The sequence below is a fragment of the Mauremys mutica genome, chromosome 18 (assembly GCF_020497125.1).
Source record: "Mauremys mutica isolate MM-2020 ecotype Southern chromosome 18, ASM2049712v1, whole genome shotgun sequence".
NCBI lineage: Eukaryota > Metazoa > Chordata > Testudines > Geoemydidae > Mauremys > Mauremys mutica.
In genome coordinates, this window is record NC_059089.1 from 1,448,058 (window position 1) to 1,467,536 (window position 19,479).

A 19,479-nucleotide genomic window follows, 5' to 3' on the forward strand; every position below is an offset into this window, starting at 1 on the left:
GGCTCCACGCTGATTTTTCTGGGGAGGGGGTGTGGAATTGATTGGTTTGCTGTGGGGAAGGGAGCCAGGCCAGTTCTCAGGGAACGAGAACTCCCAGCATCTGCCCAGCCCAGCCCAGGCTGCTGCCCTGTCCCAGCCTCTGTTCCCCTGGAGGCCCTGCGTGTTTGACTCTAGAGCAGGCCGGGAGCAGCAGCTGAGGCAGAGGACACCTGGGCTGGGCAGATAGGAGGGAGGTTAGCAAGTGGAAATGGTAAAACCGCAGTGAATATTACCTTGGACTCGACGGCATTTCTCCATTGGTCTGTCTGCTTTGGGTCAGGGACAATGACACGTCCTGCTGCATTTGTCATTTCAAAGGGTGGTTTAGGATTTTCATTCTCAGACATGGTGCACAAAGCAGGACTCAACCCAGGGTGCAAACGAAATGAGCCACTCACAGGTTCTGGCAGCCACAATGAGCCTTTGGTGCGAGAGCTCAGACCTGCCCCTGTCCCAGAGGGAGGGGGGGTGTCTACAAGGGGCTTGGACCACTGATCTATCAGCGCCTAACTCCCAAACTTTCAGTAACTATTATCAGTGCCTGTGAGTGTAATTTAAACCATGAGAAAAACCACACTAGGCTAGACCAAAGGCCCATATAGCTCTGAATCTTGTCCTCTGACAGTAGCCAATACCAGGTGCCCCCAAAGCCACCACTGGGAGTAGAACCCAGGATCACATGTTTACAAGGCAGGGGCTTTAGCCAGCTAAGCCATGGTGCCTGCCTGGGTGTAAAACACAGTGTCTGCCCACACCTGACTCCCTGCCATCTCCACCAGGACCTGACAAGCTTTCCTTGTGTTTGGATTCTGCAAAGCAGAGGAGCAGGTGACATTTTCCTTGCAAGCTGTGTGTGTGAGTGAATCTTTGGCCAGGTCTGCACTACAAAGTTGTTTCAGCAGAAATATATTGCTCAGGTGTGTGAAGAACACACAACGCTCCCTCGGTCGGCAGCTTGGTGTGGCTGGTGCACACACTGCAATGCCACGTCTGGCGACAAAACTGCCCTGTTTTGGTGACAAAATAAAACCACTTCGATGAGAGGCCTAGAGCTTTTTGCAGCAAACTTAAAGTGACAGAGTGCCAATGTAAATGCTGCTGGTCATTAAATCACCATAACTGGCCTCCGCCAGTATCCCACAATGCCCGCCGTGAACTCACCTGCCCTGCATTCCTGCTACAGAGGCTGGGCCCCTCCCCTTTCCGAGCTCCAGGAAGTTCTGACAGCTGAGCCTGCTGCTCTGCTCCGGCAGCCAGGAGCAAATCACTGCCGTGGAATGCTGCTCTCCGGCACTGCGAACACAGAGCAGGGGGTGGGAACTTCCATACATGGGGGGGGGGCCCACCAGCATCCGAACTGTGACACCCCATGACACCCCTTCCCTCGAGGAGGCTCTCACCTTCTAAACAGGGACAGCTGTTTTCTAGTAAAATCACTAAAAGGGAAGGAGGAAACTCGAAAGAGGTTCCTCCTGGCGCTCACGTCCGTGAACCCGAATACTCTCTCAGTCCTCAAAGAGAGACCTGGAGAAGGAGACTTGCTGCAGCAAAGCCACAGGGGTCTCTGAGGTTTCCCTGGACCCTCACCCTGTCCTGCCTGGCTGATGTCAGCATCTCTCTGTGAGGTCACCACCTCCCCACAACCTTGGACCAATAGTCTGAGGTCTTGCAAAAGGCCTTTGTGATGTCACTGCCACACCCCTCCCTTGCTGTGCCAATGTCCTGCCCCTGGCCAGGCACTGTGGAGGTTTGAGCTACTCCCTGTGGATCACCCCACTCAAGGAGCGTTCGTTCTAGGCAGCAAGCTGGCTAGACAGGAAAACATCAGATACTGCTCCCAATGCTACACTCAGTTTTTCAGAAATTAGTCGACTTTATGGCCAGAAGAGACCATTAGAGCTCCTAATCTGGCCCCCTGCATATCACAGGCCTCCTGTAGGACACAAGAGCTACTTTGGGGGCAAAGACATTCCAGAAAGGCATCGAGTCTTCATGAAATGACATCAGGAGATGGAGAATCCACCACTTTCCTTGGTAGCTTGTTCCTGTGGTGAATCATCCTCGCTGTTGAATATTTGTGCCTTAGTTGTAATATGAATTTATCTCTTTTCACCTTCCAGCCATTGGATCTTGTTATTCCTTTCTCTGCTATTTTAGAGAGTCCTTTAATATCCAATCTTTTCTCTCCATTAAGGCACTTCAACACTTCAATGAAGTCACCTTTCAATCTTCTTTTGATCAGCTAAACAGGTTGAGCTCTTTCCGTAGCTCACTAGAAGGCATTTTCCTCCAGACCTCACAACATTTGTTGGCTCTTTGCTGCCCCAGCTCCAATTTCACAACATCTTTTTCAAATGAAGACACCAAAACTGGAGGCAGTATTCCAGTATCAGTCTCACTGATGCCGTGTCACCTCCTGTGACGTTATTTACATAATCTGTAACTGTATAGATCACCGTTACGACCGCTGTTCTATATTTGCAGCCAATATTGTAGAAAGGTGTCGTGCAAGGGGCCTATGGAGAGGTTCTGATTGGTTGATTATAATGATGCTATCTCTAGATGTGTATCATTTTTTTTAGTTGACGTTATGAATATTGGCTCTATGCTGCCCGTATTTCAATCTTGTGCTCTGCTTCCGGTGTCAGTTCTGTCTAGCCTGCTTGATGGCCCATTAAGGACCATCAGCTATACAATCGCCCCATTGAGAGAAGGCAGATACGCCTTGTGACTCAGCAAGGTAGCAGGGACCTGCCTATGGAGAGAACTCTAAGGTTTTTCTATCCCACGTGCTGGATAGAGTGTCCTTGGGACAAAGAAAGCAAAGACCACATGGCAAGAGACTATAAAACGCTGATGTCTCGTCTCCATCTTGTCTTCAATCCTGCTTCATACCTCTGGAGGGACTTTGCTACAAACTGAAGCTCTGTACAAAGGACTGAATGACCCATCCCAGCTTTGAATAGACTCCAGAGACTTGATTTGAAGCTGCAGTTTATTCCATCACTGTTACAAGCCTGAACCAAGAACTTTGCCATTACTGTATGTGAAGGGTTCAAATCCCTGTGCATTTTATATAACAACCTGGTCTATGGATTGTGCCAGTTCTTTTCCAGACCCAAAGTCCAGAGTATGGTCAAGGACCAGAGGCCTAGCAAATAGTGACCAGCTAAGAGAAAGCTGGGTAAACAGAAAGCCTTGCTTGCTAAGGTAGGCCTGGTCAGCAAATTGCCAGGTGTTGGAGCTTAGAACTAAATGATTGTGTCTTATTCAGAATTGCAGACTGAACAAAGAATCCCTATTCCTATTGTGTTTGTTTCTTCTCTAGGGAGACATTCTTCCCACAGATCCAACCTTGAGTTTATGAAAAGTTGGCACGTCAGTATAAGATATGGCATCCTTCCACCTCCCTTCCAAGGGACCAATGCCTGCCTTAAGACACACAGAAAACAATCTTTATTGCCACATACTTTCACTCTTTCTTTGCTTTAACCCCTAGGAATGTACCTGTTGGACAATCAAAGGAGTTGCTCCATTCCTATGGATCCCAAATCAGAATTCAACATATATATTTTATACTAATAACATTATATCAAAGTATTAATGAAATGTTAACTTGCTAACTTGAGACCATGGGTGGAGATATTATCTAATCTGTTAACCATTGGCTAATGTGCTTATCCTGTCTTGCAAAACCTGTCCCGGGGTGTGGAACTGCCTAGCCTGTCACTTTCCCCCGCCCATGGAAAATCTATGTATTCTATTGTAATTAATTAATTAACAGTGTCTCTGAGCCTAATAAGCCCACTCCGCCAGCACTGTGTGTAATAAAGTCCTATTCTTGACCTCTACACGATGAAGATTTGTGTCCTTCACAGACACCTGCTGAATAAAGAGGAGATTCAGCACCCAGCTTGGCTGACTGTGTCTCCTCTCCCCACAGCTTGGTGATCTTTTGAGGAAATGGAGAAGACTGCCTTTGCCTAGCTGTACATCGCTTGCAAAAGAAACAGGTCTTTTTGGTGACAAGTGTTGAAAGGAGCCATTAGACAAATGTGGAAACAGGAAAAATGTCCCCCAATTGAACTGGCATCCGTGGATGCTGAAGCCACAACACAGAGCACTACACACTATATGAGAACGGGTGGTGTCAGAAGAGTCTCTACCAAAGCCTTTTGCCACCAGCAGGGGCCTCTCTGTGCACAGAACTCCTGGTAGCGTGATGGCTGCAGGCAGTGGAGAACTCCATTTTGGCATCTCTTTTGTGGTGAACATCTGCAGTGGCTATTAAAAGGCCTCTAGACAGTGATCTTTGGGAAGAGCTGGCTGAAGAACCTTCCTACTAACCAGGAGAGCCTGGCTTGGCCTGCCTGTTCTTCCTTGCCGAACCTAATGTGTCTGTTGGCTCCTTTTTTTGTATCTCTTTTCAGAAAAAGAAAAGATCTGTCAGCAGAATCCTTCTAAGTGCTTGTTCAAGACAGAGAGAGCCTTCCTTGCGGCTAAGTCTTGGTGCCATGGGGCATGCCTCACTGCAGCATTTCCTGCTGACCATCCTAGCAATTAGCTCTGGTTCTCCGGTGCGCCTTCATCTAGTAGTGTCTGGCCACCATCTGTTCTATCATTAGGACCCATGTTGCTCTCAGGACTTCAGTGTCCTCTTATGGACACAGCCCTCTGGCTGTGCCCCACTCAGTTCTCTCCCCCCTGCTGGTTGTGGGGGGGTGTCCTCTACCCAGACACTTGCCTCAGTGGCCAGCTGCAGTCCAGGGTGTAGCCACCTGTGTCAGTGGCTACTGAGGCAAAAGGTGTGAACCTCCAACCCTGCCATCTGTTTCCCTGGACCATTTCCCAACAGACCTAGAACCTTCCTCCACCTTTGTATCAGGGCCTTAGTCTGGCAGTAGTCAGCCAGGAGGTCACTCATGCACCCCTTACCCCAGCACTACTCTGATCATGGTGCCCTCCCTGCTCCTGCCTTCCTTCCTGGCAGCCAATCCTCCCTCCTCAAACTCCAAGGAGTGACTAACTCTTGCTGTGCTGAGCAGCTCTTTATATATGGGCTGCTCCAGCAAGCCTTCTCCTGATTGGCTCTCCCAATAAGCCCTTTCTTGATAGGCTGGGTTCTGCACAGCCTCTTCAAGGCTGCCTTAATCTTTCTCCTGCTTGTTTGGGGCAGACAGCCCACCACACGTGGAAAGTGGCAAATGAGAAGTCTGGAGCTGAAGGAAAGGTTACCATGACACAGAACTGAGCTGAGGTTGCTGCGACTGAAACACAGATCACTAACCATTATATGATCACAGTGACTGGTGGGAGAGGCACATGTTAGAAGCCCTCTGTCTACTCAGCTGTGGCTTTCTGTGCACAGAGAGCCAGACACCTCAAGGTCTGCAAGTCTTGAGGGAAATGGGGAACGTCTGTACTTTAGAATTTGCAGGTGTTGACTTGAACCATCAAATGAAACAGTTGCAAATACTTTTTTCAGGCAGGCACCATGACTTAGCTGGCTAAAGCACCTGTCTAGTAAACAGGAGATCCTGGCTTCAACTCCCAGCGGTGTCTTGGCGTATGGCTTTTGTCTCCTCTACTCACATTTTCCTGTGTCTTCCTAGGAAACAGAAGAGGCCTCCCTTGGTATCCAAGTCATTGCTTTCTAAGGAAAGGGCTTCTTTGGAGAGAAGCATTGGAAACAATCAAATCACAAACCTGGAGTTGATGAAAACGCTGCTATGACTGACATTGGCATGGCGGTTGCTTCGACTGCAATTGCTGCAACATGAGATCCTGCGCCACACATCCTTGTGATTCCCTGGAGATGTTCACACACACGTCATGTCACCTTCCTTTTGATTATCATTGATGAAAAATGGAGCGGTTGGGAGAAAAGTCCCAGAGAGTCGCACCGTAGCTAAGCTGGGTGACTCACCTCCCAGGTAAAGTGGAGTTAGGAATGCAGCTCCCAGTAGTGCCTTAACAAATGTGTCTGCTCTTCCCACCTTTTGGTGAATCTTTTGCGGAAACAGAGAGGACTGCCTCTGCCTTGCAACAGGGCCACCCAGAGGATTCTGGGGGCCCGGGGTCTTTGGTGGTGAGGGGCCCTTCCATTCCGGGACCCGCCGCTGAAGTGCCCCGAAGACCCGCGGTGGGCCCCCCCCTGCCGCCGAATTACCGCCGAAGACGGAGGGAGACCCGCCGCCGAAGCGCAGCCCGGTCTTCGGCGGTAATTCGGCGGAGGGGGGCCCCCGCCGCGGGTCTTCGGGGCACTTCGGCGGCGGGTCCCGGAAGGGAAGGGCCCCCCGCCGCTGAATTACTGCCGAAGACCGAGCTGAACTTCGGCGGCAGGTCCCGCTCCATCTTTGGCGGTAATTTGCCAGCGCGGGGGGTCCTTCCACCCGGGAGCGGAAGGACCCCCCCACCGGCGAAGACCAGGAGCAGAAGCTCCTGCGCCCGGCCGCGCAAGAGTTTGCCGGGCCCCCTGGAGCGAGTGAGGGACCCCGCTCCAGGGGCCCCGAAAAACTCTCGTGGGGGCCCCTGTGGGGCTCGGGGGAAATTGCCCCTCTTGCCCCCCCCCGGGCAGCCCTGCCTTGCAATGCAAATGCTTCCAAAAGAAACCAGTTGTTTTTTCTGACAAGTGTCAGAAGGAGGCACATAAGAAATGTGGAGACAAGGAAAAGATCACCGTAACTCAACTTGCATCCATGGCTCTTGAGGCCAGAACGCAGAGCACTAAGCACTGTACGACCACAGCAAAATCTAAACTTTACACCTTATTACACTAGGCAGTAGTTAGGTCAAGCAATTTTCTCATCCTACTGGATGTTACCCTCCTTAATACATAGAATTCCCCCTAAAACCTGGATTACTGTCCTCAGATGACCTTCATTTTCTCAGGATTCCTGCTGCTTCCAGCATAGGTGGGGGAGGAGAAAGGCAAAAACATGATGCCACAGTCTCCTATTTTATATCCTTAGTTCAAGGGTCTAGAAGACACTTGCCCAGAAGTGTCCAGGTGGGCTCTGCTGAGTCACTAGGTTGGGGAATCCTCCTGCTGTGGTCTTGTGCAACTGAGTCATAGACTTGAGCTGTTCCCACAGTGTTGTGTTTGGGCATCTGTCACTGAATTGGAAATCCCTTAATTACAATTCCTCTGCTGATTCATGGCTGTTGAACACCCTCCTCGGCAGGGGTCACTAGCAAAATTATAGCCTATTTCAGTAACAACCATACAGCAAAATGCATAACTTCACACACCCTCATGCTATACATATTTGGACAGAATAACCGATTTCAGCAGATCATGACTTTTCATATGATAACTTACATGGAATGGTTGGTAGGACATATCACAGCAATATAGGAATGATGACTATGTGAGCTACAGGGAGCTATTTTGAAGTACATCATGTCACAAAAGCCTCTAGAGACTGGCCTTTGGGGAGAGCTGGCTGAAGAGCCTTCTGAGTAACTGAGAGATCCAGGCTTGGCCCTGCCAGTTTGTGCGTGTGAACTAAACTTGTCCGTTGGGCTCCCTTTTTTGTGCCTCTTTCACAGAAACAGAGCAGAAGTTCTTGACCAATCCTTGAAAGTGCTTGTTCAAGACACAGGGAGCCTCTGTGCTGGGGCAGGGGTAGGGGTGCAGGAGGTGGTCGGGGGTGGAGGTGCTTACCTCGGGCAGCACAGCTCCCAAAGTGACTGGCACACACTCCCCTCCGGCAGTGGCTCCTAGGCAGTGGGATACGGGGGCGGGTCAGCTGTGGCGTTTGCACTCCGGGCTGCAGGGATATGCCGGCCACTTCCAGGAGCAGTGTGGCAGGGAGGGAGGGGGCAGAGTGGGCAGGGAGCCGCCATAGCGCTGCTGGCACATCTCCGTGTGTCACTTGGGGAGGCATCAGGTCTCTGTGGGCTGCCTGGGGCAGGGGCAGGGGCCGAGGGGGCTCGGGCCACCCCTTTGCCTCCTCTCTCCAGGCTCCCAGCCCATCTTGCCGGCCGACAGGGATTTTAGGGTGCAGCAGTGCAGGGAGCAGGAAGGGCTAACCACAGCGGCTGCCTCCCCCCCCCACATGCAGGAAAATGGCTTGACCTGCTGGCCCCACAGACTAAGGCACCAGGCCTCCAGCTTGCCCCATTCCACCCAATGGGTTGATCTTGTGGCCAGAATTATTTGCAGTCGGGATTTCCCCCAACAGTGCCCCACAGGGGTCCAGAGTCAGCTCCAGCACAGGCCACACAGGAAGGCTTAATGCTCGAGCTGCAGTGCATGCTGGGCAGGCTCTAGGCCAGGCTCCCCGTGGCAGGAGAGAAGAAGAAGACTTGGCCCTTGGAGGGGCAGACTGGGGCTTCCTGGATCCCATTTGCTCACAGCCAGCGCCCTGCCCCCACTCCCATGTCATCAATGGCGCCCCCAGGTCAGCCAGAATGGAGCAGCGGTTTTCACTGCACCAAGTCCACTTACGGCTTATAGGCAACTCCCAACCCCCCCACAGCCCACCATGTCAGCCAGAAAGGAGCCCACTCAGTCTCGCCATTGCTGCTTTTCCTGCCCCCCAGAACCCCATTGAAAGGTGATGTCATCCCACATAAAAGAATCATGTTGTGGTACATATTGGCCTCATCATGTGGCCGTTGCCTTTCCCTCCGCTCTGTTAAAAGGTTTGGTATTTTGCACAGAAACTTTCTTCCCTCGGGAGAGACCTGGGAACCAAGGCTGCCAGACAAACACCTTTAAGAGGAGGCGTAACCTGTCAAAAAATGATCTCCCTCCTTCAGTTCAGTGACAGCCTGAAATGTTACTTATCCCACCAAAGCCGGAGGACTGAAAGCAGCTACATCAAATCCCTGTGTAGCTAGCAGGAATGAACACAAACACTCCCTGGTATCTGAAGAGATGTTTAGTTTTACCTTTGGTAAACTAGAAGTCTAAAGGGAAGGAAGGTGGTGCCATAAAGAGTGAAACACAAAACAATTATCATAGTTATGCCCATAGTGACGGCAAAATATTTCTATATTCTTCTTATCATCATCAGTGTCTTATTTTCTCTGGCGTCTATACATTGACTATACCTTGACCAAGAAATTTGAATCTTGATAAAATAATCGACTACCCCTGGTTGAGGCAATGGACTTGATACCCACTCGGGCGTCCCTACACAGGTTCAGGTACTAACAACAGTGGCTGCCTTTTAGCCATAGCTTTTAATCAGGGCGATACATTGATCCTGTGAAATCATTTCCCAGCCGGAGTCCATCGCCCACATTCCTTAGGGCATTGGGCCACCATGGGGACATTTCATTTCCCTCCTCAATTTCACACAGACACAATTTCCTTTGCACAGATCCATGAACAGCAAAACCTCCCTGTGTCTCTTGTTTGAGCCAGGGCATTCGATTCCATTGACACCTTCTCTCCTGCAATGGCAATGGTCATGCAGACGGGACGAGGCCACCTTCACCTCTGACAGTGAGATATTGGATCAGCTCTTTCTTTACGTTCCTGTTGTTAGTCCATGAAACATCAGGGATGGATGCAAGGCTGAGCTCACGCACCAACCCCCTGAAACATTTCAGTGCCCCAGAGAAATCCTGACTCCGGCTATTGGCATGATCTGATGGAGATTCGAAGAGGAACGGGACGGTCTGAATTGTCAGTGTGGGGAATGAACAACAATCTATAGCAATGTCATTAACCACAAACACTCTCTAATCATGCTCCAGCCGGAAGGGAAATGGGCAGGAACTCTTGTTGTTCAGCCATGGACACACTTACACTAATGCACAGCCAGGAGTGTGCTGGGGGAGCTGGTCTGAGCAATTTGAAGTGACAATTCAGTGAGAACAGAATCATTGTGTAGTGAAGCACCTATACATCAAGTAGTTATGGCCGAGTGGTTAAGGCGATGGACTAGAAATCCACTGGGGTCTCCCCAGGCAAGTTTGAATCCTGCCAACTACGGAAGCATTCGTGTATTGTCACTGCTCTTGTTGTAGTGCCGGAGCATCCACAGAACCAGACCTGGTCTCACTCTGAGGCTGTCTACACTTAAAATGTTGCTGTGACACTGCTACAGCACTGTGGAGTAGACAGTTGCTACAGTGAGTGGAGGGGTTTTCCATCCCTGTAATAGCTACATTGACAGAACAATCTTTCCTTTCATTTAGCACTATCTAACCATGGCTTAGGGCAGCTTAATTATACTGATTCCAGGGTTTTTCACACCCTGAAAGACGTACATCACCCTCCCATTCCCTGGTCCTTCTCGCATGACCTGAGAGCAGCAATACCCGCAGTTCAAGAGGTGCAAACAATTCAATGTTTATTGGGGTAAACTTCCAGCAAGCAATGATTCCTATTTCCTTCCTCGGCATCGCCCTTCCCAGCTCTGACACCACAGAGTCTTGTCTATGTCCCTGTTCCCATTCCCTCTTCCTATTCCACCCCTTAGCAAAACATAACTCCAATTCCCCAACCCTCATTCCCATTCGCCCACTTACTTCCTCATTGACTGCAGACTATATAGTAAAACTGGAGTTCTGCTTAGCTATACCTTAACCAATCATTTTACTGAAATGTAACCAATCCTAACATATTGTAACATGATTATCTAACCAGTTATACCCCACCACCTGAATTGCTTTACACCCAACAAATTAATTATCCAGCAGACAGAAACAATCAGAGAACCAGACAGAGATTATGCAGACAAGCAACAGGAAAGTGGAGACTACAGTGATAGAACAACAAAGAAATGAGGATTTCAGACCCCAGCTATTGATAAGTGAGTTGTTGCCAGACAGGATGCTATCATGGTAGAGGTTGTGGATGCTGGTTGCTTAACTGTCTGGCCTCCAGGGCAGGATTTTGAGGGTCTCCGAATGCCAGCACCCATCTTTTATTCACTTAAAACGTGAGCAGGGAGATTCCAACACTGCGGAACTCATGGAACTCCAGGAAACGTGTAAATTTAGGTCCGGGTGAGTGTGCCTAAAAATCAGCTGTGTTGGAGAAGGTCTCTAGGAGTTGAAAGAGATGTGCCATCTTGGCCTCCCTAAAGAGTGTCATCAAATATGATGAAAACTAGGGTTGATAAGTCACATTCTTTGTAGCGTTAGGATTGTGGACTGGTCCAAAGTGCCAGTTTTAAGACTCTTTTTTCCTCTCTCTTGGGTGTTCTGGTTTCTGCATAGAGACGTGGTTTCAAATCCCACTCCTGACATGACCATTTTCTTTTATCTGGAGAAAATGGCCTCACTTCAATCTCCTTTGCAACAATAGAGCACCATTTGTTTAGCTTTTCTATTCCAGTAGTTGTGAGAGACGTTCCAAACTAGGGGGAAACAGGGTCTTTTCTCTCAACCGATCAATTTTTGTCTTCCTTCATTCCAAGCCATTTTCTCAGATACAGCCGTATTTCCCACACTTTTTTGTTCAGCGTTCTTTGCTTTTATGAAATTTTAGGGTCATCATTTAATTGCCACACAACTGTACTTATGAAGTGAAGTGAAACACAATATTTTTTGGATATTCTTGCAGGAGAGTTTTGCTTTCTGACCTGGAATTGAACAGGGGCTACCCAAGGGGGACAATGCTGCTCCCTTTTCTTGCCTCATCCGAAAAAACACACATCCCCGATGCCCTTTGTTTCCTTGCCCTTTTTAGGGTAAATTTACACTTCTCAGAAGTAGAATCCTTTACAAAACCACTCAAAATCTCAGCAGTGTCGTAAGCAATGGCTTCCGGAAACGTGCCCAGCTTTTCTTTAATTTGGTGACACAGGTCCAGGCAAGGGACTGGATACAGGCCTGGATCAGAATCTTCATTACCAGAGCTAGAATTTCTATTTAAAAAGAGCTATTTTTCTGCTGCTATTAGATTTCCAACACTGATTTCATTTTATACACATTTTGAGCATCCATTAAGGATAAATTGAACAAAAATACCACTTCTCTTTCCTCAACACCTGCATCATGAAGGGGAGCATTCCGAATAGGAAAGATCTTCTGTGGGGCATGGGTTACAAAAATGCTTCGGGAACCAAATACATGGGCACTTTGCCAAGTTAAAAATCACTTAATGTGGAATTCTCTCCCCAAATCATCTGAGAAAATACTGACTTAAATAATTGAACTCCACTGTGATCATATACACTTCCTTCAGTTAATTGGGCTTCTGCTGTTGTTCACCATTTCCGAATAGAGATTTTAAATCACTGCTGTTTCTTTGTTAGCATGTGCAGGAAATTGGAGAGTTCTCCACTGTTGACAGAACTGCACTTGAACTGTCATCATGGAGGGGTGGGAAAAAGCAAAGCTGAAGTGACAAATGAGGATTTTAGGAAATGGTCATTTGTCTTCAATTCTCCAAGAAATCTGAGCTACGTCCTATCGAACTGAACTAATATCCAATTGGGTGAGCAAACAGCCTTCAGGAAAGAGAGAAACCCACATCACAGAGAGACAGAATACATGGCAATGAAAGTATCAAGAGAAATTCCAGAGCAGGTTACATCTGATTAGTTAGAATCAGGACAAGAGATTCTCCCATCACATTCTCCTCTGATCCATTCAAAGCAGCTTCACTCAGCACTCTCTCAATAGTCAGTTATATTATTTACAAAATTGTAAGCATCCCAGCATCCCATAATGGGGGACAAAATAGTCCTCTTGCCAGAAGTGGCTTTACCAATAGATGAAACCTGGAATTTAAATGCCAAATAATCACACTATGTTTGGGATTCATTTAAATTCCCCTTCCAGGTCTTTGACACTTTCATCTCCAGTCATAGCGACTCTGATATAGGAGGAAAGAAATCAAAGCATCATCTCCAAGCACGGACAGCTGAGAACTCTTCCTCATATGACATTTTGAGAAGTGGAGGGATAGAATGTGATGAAAATAAACTCTGCACAGAGAAGCCAAAATGTAACAGTTCTGGAGTGATGGGGAAGGAGGGAATCTCTGAACCACCCCATCTCCTTCCAGTGTCACAGAGGCTGAAATGACACTTTTTTCCCCTGCTCCTCTTTATTTAACTATAACATGAAAAATTCCCAATGTAACTGCTCTTTAGCACAACCCAGAGCAACGTGAGAACAACTGGCAAGGATTCAATCTGTATCACTGGCGACTCTAACAATCACTTTGCAATAGGAGGAAAGGTATAAATGTGATGCTCTCTGGTTCCTCATAAGAAGGGCACACTCCAGTTATTTGTGGGATAATTGAGTTGATAGAAAGGACAAATGGGCCCACCTCAAAAGAAGGCAAACTACAAAAGGCATAAATGGGCCACTCATCTGGCCAAGCTGAGGGATAACAGTGCTGCAAACAGTTCAAACAGATTAAAAAAGTTATTATGTGGGAATCAGGAAAAGTATGAAAGAAAAAAAATTGATAGCCCTAGAGCAGGGGTCCCCAACCCCCGGTCCGCGGCCCGGTACCGGTCCGCAGCCTCTTACAAACCGGGCCGCGAACCGACCCAGTGGACCTCCCAGAGGGGGACAAAGGGGGCAATTTGCTCCGGGCTCCGCAGGGGCCCCCAAGAGAAGAGCGGAGGCTCCCGCCTCCGCCCCTCTCCGGGAGCCTCGGCGCATCAAGCGCCGAGACTCCGGCTGAGCCCCTGAGCCCCGCCCCGAGCGCCGTGGGGAGGGGGCGGGGCAGCTGCCTCCGCTCGGCGTGGAGCTCACAGCCCCACCCCCTCACCACGCGGCTCTGAGCGGGACGGAGCTCAGGCCCTGCCGGCGACGCGCTCGGTAAGAGGCCGAGGCCGGGGAGAAGCCGAGGCCGGGACCGGGGCCGGGGCCGGGGGGGGGAGAAGCGGGGGCCGGGGCCGGGGCCGGGGCCAGGCGGGGGGGGGGAGAAGCGGCGGCCGGGGCCGGGGCCAGGCGGGGGGAGGAGAGGCCGGGGCCGGGGCCGGGGAGAAGCCGGGGCCGGGACCGGGGCCGGGGCGGAGGGGGGGAGAAGCAGGGGCCGGGGCCGGGGCCGGGAGAAGCGGCGGCCGGGGCCGGGGGCGGGGGGGGAGAAGCGGCGGCCGGGGCGGGGGCCAGGCGGGGGGAGGAGAGGCCGGGGCCGGGACCGGGGCCGGGGCGGGGGGGTGGAGAATCAGGGGCCGGGGCCGGGGGGGGGAGAAGCGGCGGCCGGGGCCGGGGCCGGGGCCGGGGCCGGGGGGGGGGAGAAGCGGCGGCCGGGCGGGGGGGGGAGGCCGGGGGCGGGGAGAAGCGGCGGCCGGGCGGGGGGGGGGTAGAAGCGGGACCCGCCGCCATCGAAGCGCAGCCCGGTCTTCGGCGGCGGGGGGCCCCTTCTGTTCCGGGACCCGCCGCCGAAGTGCCCCGAAGGCCCGCGGCTGGGAGCCCCCCCCACCAGCCCGGTCTTCGGCGGGGGGCGGGGGGCTCCTGCGGGAGGTCCGCTGCTCCCGGGACTCCGGTGGACCCCCCGCAGGCATTACTGCGGACGGTTCGCTAGTCGCGCGGCTTAGCTTGACCGCCCGCAGACACGCCTGCGGGAGGTCCACCGGCTCCGGTTGAGCTTCCGCAGGCATGCCTGCGGGCAGTCCAGCTGAGCCGCGACAAGCGAACCGTCCGCTGGTGGACCTCCCACAGGCGTGCCTGCGGGAGGTCTACCCGAGCCGCGGGAGGAGCGCTCCCTCCGCAGGCATGACCGGTCCCTGGTCCTGAAAAGGTTGGGGACCCCTGCCCTAGAGGGTTTTATGGTGTTCACTGCCCTTGCAGATTCTCTGATGGCTAATATGAGCTGAGTGCCAAGAGAAGGTTTTCCCACACTCACGGCATTCGTAGGGCCTGTTCCCCGGTGTGGATTCTCTGATGTCTAGAAAGGTGTGAGCTGGTAGTGAAGTTTTTCCCACACTCACGGCATTCGTAGGGCCTGTTCCCCGGTGTGGATTCTCTGATGTCTAGAAAGGTGTGAGCTGGTAGTGAAGTTTTTCCCACACTCACGGCATTCGTAGGGCCTGTCCCCTGTGTGGCTCCTCTGATGAACAGAAAGGGTTGATGTTTGAGTGAAGGTTTTCCCACACTCACTGCATTTGTAGGGCCGGTCCCCTGTGTGGATTCTCTGATGAACAGAAAGGGCTGATCTACGATTGAAGGTTTTCCCACACTCAAGGCATTCGTAGGGCCTGTCCCCCGTGTGGATTCTCTGATGTTCAGAAAGGTTTGATCTTTGAGTGAAGCTTTTCCCACACTCACGGCATTCGTAGGGCCTTTCCCCCGTGTGGATTCTCTGATGTTCAGAAAGGTTTGATCTTTGAGTGAAGCTTTTCCCACACTCACGGCATTCATAGGGCCTTTCCCCCGTGTGGATTCTCTGATGTTCAGAAAGGTTTGATCTTTGAGTGAAGCTTTTCCCACACTCACGGCATTCGTAGGGCCTGTCCCCTGTGTGGATTCTCTGATGAACAGAAAGGTGTGAGCTGCTAGTGAAGCTTTTCCCACACTCACTGCATTCGTAGGGCCTGTCCCCCGTGTGGATTCTCTGATGTCTAGAAAGGTGTGAGCTGGTAGTGAAGTTTTTCCCACACTCACGGCATTCGTAGGGCCTGTTCCCCGGTGTGGATTCTCTGATGTCTAGAAAGGTGTGAGCTGGTAGTGAAGTTTTTCCCACACTCACGGCATTCGTAGGGCCTGTCCCCTGTGTGGCTCCTCTGATGAACAGAAAGGGTTGATGTTTGAGTGAAGGTTTTCCCACACTCACTGCATTTGTAGGGCCGGTCCCCTGTGTGGATTCTCTGATGAACAGAAAGGGCTGATCTACGATTGAAGGTTTTCCCACACTCAAGGCATTCGTAGGGCCTGTCCCCCGTGTGGATTCTCTGATGTTCAGAAAGGTTTGATCTTTGAGTGAAGCTTTTCCCACACTCACGGCATTCGTAGGGCCTTTCCCCCGTGTGGATTCTCTGATGTTCAGAAAGGTTTGATCTTTGAGTGAAGCTTTTCCCACACTCACGGCATTCATAGGGCCTTTCCCCCGTGTGGATTCTCTGATGTTCAGAAAGGTTTGATCTTTGAGTGAAGCTTTTCCCACACTCACGGCATTCGTAGGGCCTGTCCCCTGTGTGGATTCTCTGATGAACAGAAAGGTGTGAGCTGCTAGTGAAGCTTTTCCCACACTCACTGCATTCGTAGGGCCTGTTCCCCGGTGTGGATTCTCTGATGTCTAGAAAGGTGTGAGCTGGTAGTGAAGTTTTTCCCACACTCACGGCATTCGTAGGGCCTGTTCCCCGGTGTGGATTCTCTGATGTCTAGAAAGGTGTGAGCTGGTAGTGAAGTTTTTCCCACACTCACGGCATTCGTAGGGCCTGTCCCCTGTGTGGCTCCTCTGATGAACAGAAAGGGTTGATGTTTGAGTGAAGGTTTTCCCACACTCACTGCATTTGTAGGGCCGGTCCCCTGTGTGGATTCTCTGATGAACAGAAAGGGCTGATCTACGATTGAAGGTTTTCCCACACTCAAGGCATTCGTAGGGCCTGTCCCCCGTGTGGATTCTCTGATGTTCAGAAAGGTTTGATCTTTGAGTGAAGCTTTTCCCACACTCACGGCATTCGTAGGGCCTTTCCCCCGTGTGGATTCTCTGATGTTCAGAAAGGTTTGATCTTTGAGTGAAGCTTTTCCCACACTCACGGCATTCATAGGGCCTTTCCCCCGTGTGGATTCTCTGATGTTCAGAAAGGTTTGATCTTTGAGTGAAGCTTTTCCCACACTCACGGCATTCGTAGGGCCTGTCCCCTGTGTGGATTCTCTGATGAACAGAAAGGTGTGAGCTGCTAGTGAAGCTTTTCCCACACTCACTGCATTCGTAGGGCCTGTCCCCCGTGTGGATTCTCTGATGTCTAAAAAGGTGTGAGCTGCTAGTGAAGGTTTTCCCACACTCACGGCATTCGTAGGGCCTGTCCCCTGTGTGGATTCTCTGATGAACAGAAAGGGCTGATCTGCGATTGAAGGTTTTCCCACACTCACGGCATTCGTAGGGCCTGTCCCCTATGTGGATTCTCTGATGTTTAGAAACGTCTGAGCTGCTAGTGAAGCTTTTCCCACACTCACTGCATTCGTAGGGCCTGTCCCCCGTGTGGATTCTCTGATGTCTAAAAAGGTGTGAGCTGCTAGTGAAGGTTTTCCCACACTCACGGCATTCGTAGGGCCTGTCCCCTTTGTGGATTCTCTGATGTTTAGAAAGGTCTGATCGGCGACTGAAGGTTTTCCCACACTCACAGCATTCGTAGGGCCTGTCCCCTGTGTGGATTCTCTGATGATTAAGAAGGGCTGAGTAGTCACATAAGTTTTTTCCACACTCTGTGCATGTATTTTTTCTCTTTCCAATGATGATTTCCTGCTTTGTTGTGGTTTCCTTGAGGTCCTTCTGAGTTCCCTCAGAGGAAATACGTTTACCCATTTTCACCCCCGGCTGGTTTCCTTGTTCTCCCTCTGGTCTGTGCTGAATCTCACAGGATTTTTCCTCCTCATGACTCCTGGACACATTGCTTTTTGATCTTTGCAATAATGCTCTGTGTTTATCCACTTGCTGAACATTTTTCTGCTGAGAATTCTGCTCCTCTTTCTCACATGCCATTGCATCACCTGCGGTGAAAAAGACAGAAACATCAAACAGGGATGAAAAGTGAAAAGCTAAAACAACCTAAGTGCTAGAGGGAGGTCAAATAAAAATCACAAACTGAACTCCCCCATACTCTTCCCCAAAACAGGAGAGAGGAGGGGATCAATTTGGCTTTCAAATGCCATCCAAATTCTCAGGGGGAAGGGAGGAAGCTACTGCCTGGTGTCTGCTAGAATCTACGGGAAGCCATGAGCTATAATTACCCTGAGAATATTACCCCTGCTGGCAACAATAATGAACTGAGAGACCTCTCAAGGGCTTGGTAGGGCATCCCAGATGTTTCCTTCAGGCACTTTCACACTCAGAGTTGGTTTAATGTTTCCTCACCTCTGCAGGAAGATCTCAGGGTATGTTTTCCCTCTGAACCCTGCAGGTCTGAGACCCACGGCTTTTCCCCTTGTTCCAGCTGGGAGATCACATCAGGTTTGGAAAATGGAAACCCTGCTCAGATGAAAGAAAACAAAGGAGTTCCGTTGATTTCATAAAACTTTGTCATAAAAAAAACATTCTATTAATTTAACTTTAATACTTAGTGTGACCCAGTATGCCTGGGCTAGTCCTCACTGAAAATGCCAAGACCAGGGCAGGCTGAAAAAGGGAGAGCAGAGGCTCCCCAAACTGATGGTTAACACGGAAGTTAAACTCACCAACCAGTCACCAACTGTGCTTCTGATCCCCCACACGGGTTATCGAGAAACTGAAAAAAGAAATCACACGGCCCCCTTTATTGCATTCCAGTTCTCTGACTCCCAATCAGCACCTAGGTCCAGCACAGTGAGAGGTTATTTAAAAACTCTACTCACATAAACAAAGTGTTCTTCTGACCCCAGAGTCAGCCACATTACCAGGTCAGTATAGGTTTGGATCTTACACAAAATACTACGATGCCAGCCAATCATCGGCATCTAAACTAAAGGTTTATAAGCAAGAAAGCATCTAAACTAAAGGTTTATTATAAAAGAAAAAGAAAAAGGGAGTTGTTAAATGGGAAAGCAGTCAGACACATTCAGAAATCTATACATCTGGTTCTTAGCAGTATTGGTGAGTTTCTGGCTTGAAAGGCTCTCTGGTACACATCCACATTATTCAGTCCTTTGTTCAAGGCTTCAGTTTGTAGAGAAGTTGCTCCAGAGGTAGGAAGGGGGATTGAAGACAAAATGGAGATGATGCAGCTGCCCTTTATATTCCTTTTGCCAAGTGGCTTCTAATTCCTGTGTCCCAAACACAAGCTTCACAGCACATGGCATGGAAAAGCCTTGGAGTTCTCAGTACACAGTGTGATACAGCCTGGCCAGAGGGCAGCAGGAGAGGGTTAGAAGGGAGCCTTATTCCCTGTAGAGGGAAGAAAGTTTGCTATAGATTAACTAGAGCACCTGAAGCCAATTAGAGCCCCAGCAGTCAGTCACCTGATAAAGACCCTTGCTCCAATCAGACAGGGAAGGAGCTGGAGCAGAGGGGATTGGTGTTGGAGCAGAGAACAGTTTGAAGGGAAGCAGAGGAAAGTTTGGAGAAGTGCTGCAGTGGGCTAAGAAGTCCAAGACCCTAGGTAAGGGGCACCTGGCTTGTACAGAGGGAGGGCAGGAAGCCCCCACAAGCTGAAGGGTAGGAGCGTGAAGTAGCCTAGGGGAAGGAACCATCAGTTCAAGTGGTTCACCACTAACCTCAGGGCCCCTGGGCTGGGACCTGGAGTAGAGGGCGGGCCCAGGTCCCTCCCTCTCCACTCCCCTCCTCAAGGACACTAGTGGGGTAATTAAAATACCGATTCACAGGCAAGCAATGGCGCCCTGAACCTTCCCCAAAGAAGAGAGAGCGCGAGACCC

General features: G+C 50.5%; 1 pseudogene; it reads right to left on the bottom strand.

The window, feature by feature from the left end:
• The window catches only part of LOC123352485, a 139,935-nt pseudogene that overhangs the window by 105,143 nt on the left and 15,313 nt on the right, over positions 1 to 19,479 (bottom strand).